This window comes from Moschus berezovskii, chromosome 23, assembly GCF_049115385.1.
Source record: "Moschus berezovskii isolate FMDL1 chromosome 23, NW_MosBer_1.0, whole genome shotgun sequence".
Classification (NCBI taxonomy): domain Eukaryota; kingdom Metazoa; phylum Chordata; class Mammalia; order Artiodactyla; family Moschidae; genus Moschus; species Moschus berezovskii.
Window position 1 is genome coordinate 18061233 of NC_142482.1, and position 9734 is coordinate 18070966.

Here is a 9734-nt window from a genome sequence, read left to right on the forward strand (position 1 = left end):
TTCCAATACCCTGAACTAGACCAATTACTCCTGTTATAGCTTCTAGTCATGCAGAAATTCCATTCAAAATATTCCTCATAAATCATTGTACTCATGCACTGAATATTTATTTTTAATACTTACCTATTTCTTCATTTGGCCACATTATAGCTGCAGCATGCAGACCTACCTTGCAGCATGAGGGATCTTTTGTTTCTGTGTACAGACTTTATTTGCGGCATGTGGGCTTAGTTGTTCAGGGACATGTGATATCTTAGTCCCTTGCAGTAATGAAATTAAAAGATGCTTGCTCCTTGGAAGAAAAGCTGTGACCAACCTAGACAGCATATTAAAAAGCAGAGACATTACTTTGCCAACAAAGGTTCATCTAGTCAAAGCTATGATTTTTCCAGTAGTCATGTATGGATGTGAGAGTTGGACCATAAAGTTGAGTGCTGAAAAATTGATGTTTTTGAACTGGTGGAGTTGGAGAAGACTCTTGAGAGTCCCTTGGACTGCAAGGATCAAAGCAGTCGATCCTAAAGGAAATCAGTCCTGAATATTCATTGGAAGGACTGATGCTAAAGCTGAAGCTCCAAAACTTTGGCCAACTGATACAAAGAACTGACATTGGAAAAGACCCTGATGCTGGGAAAGATTGAAGGTAGGAGGAGAAGGGGACGGAAGAGGATGAGGTGGTTGGATGGCATCACTGATTCAATGGACATGAGTTTGAGCAAGCTCCAGGAGTTGGTGGTGGACACGGAAGCCTGGCGTGCTGCAGTCCCTGGGGTCGCAAAGAGTCAGACATGACTGAGCGACTGAAATGAACTGAACTGAAACAGAAATCAAACCCATGTCCCCTGCATTGCAAGGCAAATTCTTAACCACTGGACCACCTGAGAAGTCCCTGGATATTTTTTCATGCTAGACTAAAAAGCACATTTCCGAAAGGAGAGCCCAGGTCTGACTTTTTGCCCCAAATATCCCTGGTGCCTGACACAGAGTAATACAGAGCAGACTCTCAGTAAACTTCTATTTAAATAACAAACTTCCAAACTTGGGTGTGAAAGAGACTCCTATCTCCAAAGTTCCAAAAAGACCAAGTGTGTCTCTGTCTACACGTGTGTACACATGTGCACATGTGTGTACATTACCACCATAGACAATGTCAGATTGCTAAAACCATTGGCAACAAATGAATGTTGAAATTCTCCTCCCACTGTAAGAAGTCTAGATGATCCTGGAAGACCCAGATTTCCATTTCCATCTCCTAAAGTGAGATGATGTGTGTTTACCTCCAGTTTCTATCTGGAACTTGGAAACCTTCTCTTTTCTCCCCTTGTCCCAGGTAGTCCTTGAAGGATAGCTTGTAAACTAAAGGAGTGTCTGTTCTGTTTACTTAGAAACATTTATTCACATAGCATCCTTGAGTAGTAGATTCTCCAGAGCCATCATGATGTCAAATAGAAGATCCCATGATCTCCCTAAGCATACTTGTAGATATCTGACTAGGCATCCTAATGGTTGGATCAGAAAATATGGACACTGGCTTACACAGAACCACTCTGAGGTAAGTTGGCTACCCTTAGTCACCTGCAGGATAGGGAGTCAGGAGTGGGAAAAAATTTCAGGGACTTGTTTGGATCACCGTGTCCCCTCCCTTTTGCCGTCCCTGCACCTGCTGCCACCTTAAGATGAGGAGAATGTTGTCCTGTCATTAAAAGAGCCTGTGTCCTCTTTAAATTATATCTCCTGGAGCTGCATGAACCACCTGTTAAGTGAAGTGAAGACTCTGAACAGCACTTGTCATTATCACTCAGTACATAGTGAAGGCTCAATGAATGTTAATATGATTAATATGTTTACTTAGTTGAACATGACCCCCCAAGAAGCAATAGACATTTAGTAACTTCTCAGAGGTCTCAAAGCTGCTTTACTTGATAATTCGATATTCACATGGAGAATTGAGACTTAGTTTTACAGTGCAGTTGCCCTTGAACAATATAGTTTTGAACTGCGTAGGTCCACTTATACAGGGATTTTCTTCAGTACTTACTACCTGATCCACAATTGGTTGAATCCATGGATGCGGAACCAGAACCCTGGAAATGAAGGCCAACTGTAAAGTTATACACAGAATTTTGACTTTCCAGAGAGTCAGAGCTCTTAACCCCTACATTTTCAGAGGACAACTATATTTCACAGGCACTCCTCCAAACTACATTAAAATAGAGAAATGCTATCTTTATTACTTCATTGCATTATCATCTTAATTATTCTATAATCCTTTAAAGCAATGTTCATATGCATGTCGTATACATATGTCAAATATCTGACAAATAGTCAAAAGAGGTTTTTTTCTACAATGGAGTTATTTCTGTTTGAAATTAATACATTTTCAAGGAAAGATATTTTGTGCTGTATTAATTCATGAATCAAAAGTATAAATTAGACAGAGTTGGGTAAATGCTAAAGAGATTGTAAATGGCAATTATCACTAGTAATTGCAATGGTAAGAATAAAGCTTTCTTCCTGAGCACAAATATCTCTTTACTGGGAATGTACCTGTGAATTCAACATGCCAAATGCCAAAATATTTTATAGAAACACAACATACTACAAAATCAGAAATGAATTTTTTAATGCAAAATCATTTACAGCTTGCTTGGCTTTTCTGCTACTTTATTTTCTTTGTCTGTAGGAAACTAGTAGGCTAAGAAGGGAGGGATCTCATAGCGAGTGGCTCTTGAAAAAGAGAATCTTATCACTTGAAATGAAAGAACTAACACTTAATGGCTTGGCCACAGAGAGAAGTTCTCCCTGGAAATATGACTTTCATAAGTAAATACATCTGAGAACTAGCCTGCTGTGAATGTTCCAGTTTCAAATATGTATTAGAGACCTAAATATTGAAACGTGTTTCTTGCAATGCAAAGTACATCAATACAACTAGTCACTAAACCATACAGTTGACATATCTATGCTATGCTATTAAGTTAGGTCTACATTGCATTTGTAAACTCACTGAATAGAGATGAGCTAAGGGAGTACATGAGAAGTAAAATATAACTGCAATTGATGCAACTTTTCTCAAGGTTTCATTTAATAGAAAATGTGTCTCTTTAAAAAAATTAAATAATTAGAATTATAAAGAGTGAAAGGAAGCCATGATTATACTGAGAAGCATCATTTAGAGAGCATCATACATAAATACTTAAATTAGAACACTAGAAAAGCTCAGAATTAATGAGTTAAGGGTTTACTTTAAGAAACTAGAAAAAATATTCAGAATAATTGCAAAGAAATTAGGAAGAAGATAACAATGATGGAAACAGTTATTAACTATAACTATACAGAAAACAATGATGCAGAAGAAAATACGAAAAACCACAATTGTTTCTTTGAAAAGGAAGATGAAATAGACAAATCCCTGATGAGTTTAAGAAAAGAGAAAAAATGTGTAAAGGATAAAGGATATTAAGGAGGAAAAGTGAGAAATAAATACATACCCATAAAAATTAAAAGCATGATAGATAGTAATACTATAAATAAATATAAATATACTATAAATAATAATAGTCTAGTATATATAAATATACTATAAATAATATAAGCTAATATTTTTAGTAATATGAAATAGGAAAATATATGTTTCTATTGCTTAGTATGCTACAAATATTTTCTCCTCATTTACTTCATCTCTTCACTTTCCTTATTATTTCAATTGTGTCTTTTGTGGAATAATGTTATAAATTTCATGCAGTAAAATTTAGCAAACCTATTTATTTCTTGGTTAATGATTTTTCTGCCTATTTATTTCTTCTTGGGTCATTTTGTCTTTTATATATATCATATAATTTACATAGCTATATAATATTTAATGTATGTGTATATAAATCACAAAATGACTATATACACTGTTTTATAAAACAGTAGTTTGTGAAATAATGTGTATAGTTGAATCTGCAGATGTGAAACCCATGGATAAGGAGGGCCAACTGTCAACACTGAACCCTGCTGTTTTATGCATAATAGGGACTTGAGTGTCTGCAGATTTGGGCATCTGTAGGAGCTCCTAAAACCAATTCCCCATGTATACTGAGGGACAAGTGTAATAGATATAGAATAGATAATGTGTTTTCTTCAACAAGGATTTTTAAGAGAAAAGGGCTATGGACATGCATGGAACCATTGTACACAATTGTACATGCTGTGTACAATGGTGTGTATGTTGTATACAATGAACCATTATATACAGTGGTACATGCCATGTACATGTACTATACAATTATGGAATAAGTCACATTTTTATGGCAAGACCAGAGAAATTTAAACAAAAAAAGTTTTGCCCTTTGGCCTCCTCACCCCACACTGCACACTGTATACCTGCTTCATTCATCAATCAGACCTCCCGCACAGGCAGGGGGACTTGCTCAACCATAAAGAGCATTGATGTTTTAACATCAATGACAAAACTCTCTAAAAGGTCCATTCCTTCTTGATCGTGTACGGGGTCACATGACACACCATGATGATGCCAGGTCTGATTATGCAGCTGTCAATAACGCATCATTTGATGTAGAGACTTCTGTCTCAAAACTATTTATACAACTGTGCCCTGACTTCTAACAGGTGAAAGTGCTCTCAGAGTTTTCTGAGATTTCTGGGCTATAATCTTCAAAACTGCTTAAAAATAAAATTTCCCACTTCTTTCTTAGATGGACTTAATGATTTTTTGTCACTATGATGATCCATTGCATAAAATGACACATGTTGTGTACAATGTGTATGTTGCATACAATGAGCCATTGTATGCAATTGTATACAACAATACATGCCGGTCCCCACAATGAGTACCTGGCCAGATGAGTGAGCACGGAGCCAGGCAGAGCTTTGCCAGGTGTCACTGCCACTGCAGAACTTCCCAGTGGCCTAACTGTAACCTGGGAAAATTTTAAATGGTGGGTATAACCCAAGATAATAGAACTTATATTCTATATAACTGACACTTTTTTATAATCTCAGAAGAAGCAGACTTAGCTCATTGTATAGGGAGTGGAGGTTACAAACAAGGGGCCAGGGAATGGATGACAGAGGGAAAAGTTATTTCCAGCTGCACTAATTCTAACCAATGAGGTTGTGACTAGTGGTTCTTGGGAGAAACCTCACGTTATAGGGGTTACCAACCAACTAAACATTCACTTCTGATCTCTAAACAAAAATGATGTATATTAGTGCTCATTACTGAAGGTGAAAAAGCTTTCTCCTTCATTCAGTCACACCATTTCTGACAGTGCTGGCCTGGTTTTCCCTCCGTCATAGATACCTCTGGGGAGAAAAAAGTCAGTATGCCCTTTCAGTTCAGTAGCTCAGTTGTGTCCAACCCTTTGCGACCCTGTGGACTGCAGTATGCCAGGCCTCCCTGTCCATCACCAGCTCCCAGAGTTTACTCAAACTCATGTCCATTGAGTGAGTGATGCCATCCAACCACCTGTCGTCCCCTTCTCCACCTGCCTTCAATCTTTCCCAGCATCAGGGTTTTTCCAGTGAGCCAGTTCTTCGTGTCAAGTCACCAAAGTATTGGAGTTTCAGCTTCAACATCAGTCCTCGCAATGAATCTTTAGGACTGATTTCCTTCAGGATGGACTGGTTGGATCTCATGCAGTCCAGGGACCCTCAAGAGTCTTCTCCAGCACCACAGTTCAGAAGTATCAATTCTTTGATGCTAAGCATTCTTGGGCTTTCCTGGTGGCTCAACTGGTCAAGAATCCGCTTGTAATGCAGGAGATCTGGGTTTGATCCCTGGGCTGGAAAAATCCCCTGGAAAAGGAAAAGCTACCCTCTCCAGTATTCTAGCCTGAAGAATTCCATGGACTATATAGTCCATGAGGTCACAAAGAGTAGGACAGGACTGAGTGACTTTCACAAGCTTTCTTTCTGGTCCAATTCTCACATGCATACATGGCAACTGGAAAAACCATAGCTTTGACTATATGGACTTTGTTGGCAAAGCAATCTCTCTGCTTTTTAATATGCTATCAAGGTTTGTCACAGCTTTTCTTCCAAGGAGCAAGTGTCTTTTAATTTCATACCTGCAGTCACCATCTGCAGTGATTTTGGAGCCCAAGAAAAGAAAGTCTGTTGCTGTTTCCATTGTTTCCCCATCTATTTACCATAAAATGATGGGACTGGATGCCATGATCTTCATTTTTTGAATGTTGAGTTTTAAGCCAGCTTTTTCACTTTCCTCTTTCACTTTCATCAAGAAGCTCTAGTTTCAGTTTGTGCTTCATCCAACCCAGCATTTTCATGATGTACTCTGCATATCAGTTAAATAAGCAGGGTGACAATATACAGCCTTGATGTACTCCTTTCCCAGTTTGGAACCACTCTGTTGTTTCATGTCGAGCTCTAATTGTTGCTTCCTGACCTGAACACAGATTTCTCAGGAGGCAGGTAAGGTGTTCTGTTGCTCCCATCCCTTTAAGAATTATCCACAGTTTCTTGTTATCCACACAGTCAAAGGATTTGGCATAGTCAATAAAGCAGAAGCAGATGTTTTTCCGGAATTCTCTTGCTTTTTCTATGATCCAGTGGATATTAGCAATTTGATCTCTGATTCCTCTGCCTTTTCCAAATCCAACTTTAACATCCGGAAGTTCACGGTTTGCGTACTGTTGAAGCCTTGCTTAGAGAATTTTGAGCATTACATTACTAGCATATGAGATGAGTGCAGTTGTGTGGGTAGTCTGAGCCTTCTTTGGCATTGCCCTTCTTTGGGATTGGAATGAAAACTGACCTTTTCCAGTTCTGTGGCCACTGCTGAGTTTTCCAAATTTGCTGGCATATTGAGTGCAACACTTTCACAGCATCCTCTTTTAAGATTTGAAATAGCTCAACTGGAATTACATCACCTCCACTAGCTTAGTTCACAGTGATGCTTCCTAAGGCCCACTTGACTTCTCACTCCAGGATATCTGGCCCTAGGTGAACAATCACACCATCGTGTTTATCTGGGTCATTAAGTTCTTTTTTGTTTGGTTCCTCTGTGTATTCTTGCCACCTCTGAAAATCTTCTGCTTCTGTTAGGACTGTTTCTGTCCTTGATTGTGCCCATCTTTGCATGAAATGTTCCCTTGGTATCTCTAATTTTCTTGAAGAGATCTCTAGTCTTTCCCATTCTATTGTTTTCCTCTTTTTCTTTGCATTGATCACCAAGGAAAGCTTTCTTATCTCTCCTTGCTCTTCTTTGGAACTTTTCCCATTTCTCCTTTGTCTTTCGGTTCTCTTCTTTTCTCAGCTGTTTGTAAAGATTCCTCAGACAATCATTTTGCCTTTTTGCATTTTTTCTCCTTGGGGATGGTTTTGATCACCACCTCCTGTACAATGTCATGAACCTCTGTCCACAGTTCTTCAGGCACTCTGTCTATCAGATCTAATCCCTTGAGTCTATTTGTCAGTTCCTTTGATTTAGCTCATACCTGAAATGTCTGACTTCCCTGGTAGCTCAGTTGATGGAGAATTCGCCTCCAGTACAGGAGATGCTGGTTTGATTCCTGGGTCAGAAAGATTTCCCGAAGAAGGGATAGGCTACCCACTCCAGTATTCTTGGGCTTCAGTGGTGGCTCAGCTCATAAAGAATCCACCTGAAATGCAGGAGACATGGGTTTGATTATTGGGTTATGAAGATCCCCTGGAGAAAGGAACAGCTACCCACTCCAGTATTCTGGCCTGGAAAGTTCCATGGATTGTATAGTCCAGTGGGTTGCAAAGAGTCAGACACAACTGAACTACTCTCACATTCAGTTTGAATGATCTAGTGGTTTTCCCTACTTTCTTCAATTTAAGTCTGAATTTTGCAATAAGGAGTTCATGATGTGAGCCACTGTCAACTCCCAGTCTTGTGTTTGCTGACTACATAGAACTTCTCCATCTTCAGCTGCAAATAATGCAATCAATTTTATTTCAGTTTTGAACATCTAGTGATGACCATGTGTTGAGTTGCCTCTTGTGTTGTTGGAAGAGTGTGTTTGCTAGGACCAGTATGTTCTTTTGGCAAAACTCTGTTAGTCTGCCCTGCTTCATTTTGTACTCCAAAACCAAACTTGTCTGTTACTTCAGGTATCTCTTGACTTTCTACTTTTGCATTCCAGTCCCCTATGACAAAAAGGACATTTTTTTTTTTTTTTTTGGCTATTAGTCCTAGAAGTTCATGTAGGCCATCATAGAACCATGAAACTTCAGCTTCTTTGGGATTAGTGGTTGGGGCATAGACTTGTATTACTGTGGTATTGTATGATTTGCCTTGGAAGCAAACAGATACCATTCTGCCATTTTTGAGATTGCACCCAAGTATTGCACTTTGGACTCTTTTGTTAACTATGAGGGCTACTCCATTTTTTCTAAAGGGATCTTGCCCACAGTAGTAAATATAATGGTCATCGGAATTAAATTCACCCATTCCAGTCCATTTTAGTTCACTGATTCCTAAAATGTTGATATTCACTCTTGCCGTCTCCTTTTTGACCACATCCAATTTACCTTGATTCATGGACCTAACATTCCAGGTTCATATGCAGTATTGTTCTTTATAGCATCAGACTTTACTTCCATCACCAGTCACATCCACAACTGGGCATTGTTTTTGCTTTGACTCCATCTCTTCTTTCTGGAGCTATTTCTCCACTCTTCTCCAGTAGCATATTGGGCAACAACTGAGCTGTGGAGTTCATCTTTCAGTGTCATATCTTTTTGCCTTTTCATACTGTTCATGGGGTTCTTAAGGGAAGAATACTGAGGTGGTTTGCCATTCCCTTCTCCAGTGGGCCACATTTTGTCAGAACTCTCCACCATGACCAGTCTGTCTTGAGTGGCCCTGCATGGCAAGGTTCATAGCTTCACTGGGTTAGACAAGGCTGTGATGCATGTGATCAGCTTGGTTAGTTTTCTGTGCTTGTCCTTTTCATTCTGTCTGCCCTCTGATGGATTAGAAACCTGTGGAAGCTTCCTGATAGTACAGTCTGACTGTGGGGGATACTGGGTCTTCTTCTGATGGGCAGGGCCATGCTCAGTAAATCTTTAATCTGATTTTCTGTTGGGTGGAGCTGTGTTCCCTTCCTGTTGCTTGGCCTGAGGCCAAACTATGGTAGGGGTGAAAACTATAGTAGGGGTAATGGCAGTAATGGTGGCCTTCTTCAAAAGGACTTATGCCCCTACTGCTGTATTCAGTGCCTCTGACCGTGCAGCAGGACACTCACAGGCAAGTCTGGCTCAGTGTTTTGTGGGGTCACTGCTCCTTTCTCCTGGGTCCTGGTGCACACAAGTCTTTGTGCCCTCCAAGAATCTGTTTCCCCAGTACTGTGGAAGTTCTGTAATTAAATTCCACTGGCCTCCAAGGTCAAATTCCCTGGGGGTTCTCAGTCCCCTTGCTGGATCCCCAGGTTGGGAAATCCACTGTGGGTCCTAGCACTTCCTTAACAGTGTGAGAATTTCTTTGGTATAATTGTTCTGCAGTTTGTGGGTCATCTGCCCAGTGGCTCTATGGTGGGGCCAATGGCAACCTCCTCTAAGAGGGCTTATGCCACATGCCACGTGTCCCAGATCTGCTGCAGCCGGAGCCCCTGTCCCCGCGGCAGGCCACTACTGCCCCGTGCCTCTGCAGGAGACACTTAGACTGTCAAAGGCGGGTCTGGCTCAGTCTCTGTGGAGTATCTGGGTCCTGGTGCACACGGGCTTTGTTTGAGCCCTCTAAG